We start from the raw sequence: 3,236 nt of genomic DNA on the forward strand, positions 1-3,236 counted from the left end.
ACCCGTGTGCGCCCCGAAGCAGCGTCGTGTCCGCTTTGTGGATTAACGGCAGGATCTGCAGCATTCGAAATTTATTTCGAATGTTGCGGATGCGGACGGGTAGATGGCGCGGAACTCTCCACTCGCTCATTTTCGGAACGCACCAGGGGAGTGGAGAATTAGCGGTGGAAAAATGCCGTTGGCTGGGACAGTAAGGACCGCATGGAAATAAGCCGGTCTCTTCTGTTTCCAACCGCGGCGGCGTACACACGAATTTCAATAAGTGAGCAAGTACTGTACGCGCATCTTGTGATAAAGTTAAATAAAGTAAATTTGTTGTGTTTCAAATATACGAATTTCAATTTATTGCTAAATTGGTTTAAAATATTACCAAAAGGCCAAGAAAGCCGCTTCGGCTTTTTTTCTTTTCGCGTCAAGCGTTTTTCTGTTCAACTTCTTGTTTTGGCTAATTTTCCACGGGCTATGTATATTAGATTTTCGATATTTTTGTGACGTTAGATTGGTTCTCATATCCCTAACTAGTGTTGACAATTTCGGCCATTTTGAATGTTCAGTTAATTTTTGACAGCTATTTCGCTTGGACGTGTTTTGGGTTGTCTTCGATTTTTGTCTATGTGTGAAAGACAATTTCGAATTGCTTGGAAACATTCTGAATGTTGACTGTGGCATGTGGTGAAGCTACCTTGGACCAAAGCAACATGTGAACGAAGAACAGCGTGCCAGACGCCTGAGCACGTCAACAATAGACGAAAACATCGATAAAGTGGAGGAAACAGTATTGGTCAATTGTCGAGTCACCGTTAAGGAAGTTGTTGAGGACCTAAACTTATCGATTGAATCATGCCACTCGTTTTTTACCAAAGATTTGGGCTTAAGACGGGTCGGTAGGGTTCTATCTGTGATGACTAAATTTGCTTCAGAGGGTCATAACTGGTAACGAATCATGGATTTATGGTTATGACGTGGAAACTAAAGCTCAATCATCCAAATGTAAGCCGCCCTAAGAAGGCCGAAAAAAACGCGCCAAATTAGGTCGAATGTGAAAGTTTTGCTTACAGTTTTCTTCGATTGCAGGGACGTGGTTCATCATGAGCTCTTGCATAGGGTAGAACGCCTAAAGAATATTACCTACAAGTAACGCGCAATTTTGCAAAACAATCCGTCAGAAACCCCCGGATTTGTGGGGAATAAAAGATGACTTTTGCACCGTGATAACGCTTCAGATCACACATCATCGCTTGCACGCAAATTTTTGGCCGAAAACAACACATTGACGATACTGCAACCACAATATTCTCCCTACTTGACGACCCCCCCCCCCCCACCGGCTCCTTCCTCTGTGACTTTTTATTGTTCCCGAAATCCCCCGAAAGGACGTTGCTACGCCACAATTGAGAAGATAAAGAAATCAACCTCTTCAAGTACATATGAAATGTAAAAGGGACTCCCTGGGCAATACCTAATACCGGCGGGTAAGAAGTGTCGCTTTAAGGTGCCTCTATTTTCTAAGGCAACAGGCGATATCAGTCGTCCTGTTCCAAATCTAAATGTAAAAGTTCATTTCAAAGTTGTTTTAAAAATCGGGTTACTGTCTTAAATCTTTCGTTTTGGCGAATTTCAAACGCTTATTTCTAATGCCGTTTTGGGTAGACTTTCGACTTAAAATACCAATAAATTATATTTTTTTATTAAGTAAAGATACAATGGACATTTTTCAAATCAAATCGTTTCTCCGTTCAGAGTATGTAACACACTAGAGGCAAAATTGTTGATAAGGTATAAACTTGCGCTATAGACGAACTAAGCTATTTACGTTATGTCATAAACCTACATCATCATTTTGAAAACAACACCCTCAATAAAATCCATCAATTGTCTGGGCAAACTATAACTTTTTTTTGTTCAACCTCTGATTTATCAATATCATCAATCTCTCGCTCCCCTCGAAATCATCATCATCAACGCACATCTGCCTCGTCTAATTGATAAAGTGAAACAAATTCAAAAGTCTTGCAATTAAGATAACGGACCTCGCGTATCAGTCAATGCTCTCCTTTCATAAATTTTCCATTCTCATCAGTGAAAGGCGGCAAGTCATCCACAGTGATCCTGTCTTGGACGAGAGGACTTTCGATTGCATATGGATGGCCTAGTTCAAGCCGGAGATTATAAGTTAAAATTAAAAATCAACAAACATGCGAGAGAATTCAGTGGTTCGATAGGTAGGGGAGAAGCGCCTGAGCGTTTTGAATTTTAGAGTTTTTGTATTTTATTAGAGGAGAAGGTCTAAATTTGGCCCCTGCTGGTATTTTGGCCCCCTACGATTCTACGCGACACAAAACAGCCACAGATAAAAACGCCACTGTGCAACAACCACAATCTTAACAGCTGTTTTTTCATGTATCCATATGTCATTTAAATGACAAATGGTAGAGACAAATTCTAGTTTCTGTTCTTTGTGTTCTTCTAACTTTCTTCCAAGAAGATATTTGTTGTCGGTATTCCTGTAAATGTGGCATGTTTAAATGGTGTTTTGTGCTAAAAAGTTTTTACAGGTTCAGCAGTATTACATATCAAGGTAATGCTGAAGCACGGCTTACTTTTCGTTTTATTTTTTGCTTTTTTTTCTGTGATTGCATAAGTCTAATATGGCCCCCCGTTCGGTTTCGATTATGGCCTCCGGGGGCCATAATCGATGTTTGAAACACAAAAGTATTAAAGATTGCTGCATTGTTTCCTATAGATGCCCCGGAACAGCATTATGTTAACCGTAGCCAAAAAGAGGAAAACATGGGACCCGGAACAAATGAAAAAAGCTATAGATGCAGTCAAGAGTAAGACGATGGGTTACAAAAAAGCCGTAAAAATGTTTGGCGTACCGAGGACTACATTAAGAAGGTTGGTGCACGATCTAGGAGAGTCTGAAAAAATTGTTGAAAAACCGCTAGGCAGGAAAACTGTACTTCCACCTAATATAGAAAAGAAACTCGTGGAGTATATTCTTCTAATGGAAGCGAAATACTATGGTCTAACACGAATAGATGTTCGGCGAATGGCCTATCAGTTAGCTTTGAAAAATAACATACCCAACAATTTTACAAAGGAAATAGCAGGGCGTTCGTGGTTAGACCTTTTTCTACGAAGACACAAACACGAACTTTCTTTAAGGAAACCATTAGGAACATCTTTTGCCCGTGTTCAAGGCTTTAACCGTGAGGCAGTAAAGGAATTTTTTG

This window comes from Hermetia illucens, chromosome 2 (genome assembly GCF_905115235.1).
Source record: "Hermetia illucens chromosome 2, iHerIll2.2.curated.20191125, whole genome shotgun sequence".
NCBI classification, from domain to species: Eukaryota; Metazoa; Arthropoda; class Insecta; order Diptera; family Stratiomyidae; genus Hermetia; species Hermetia illucens.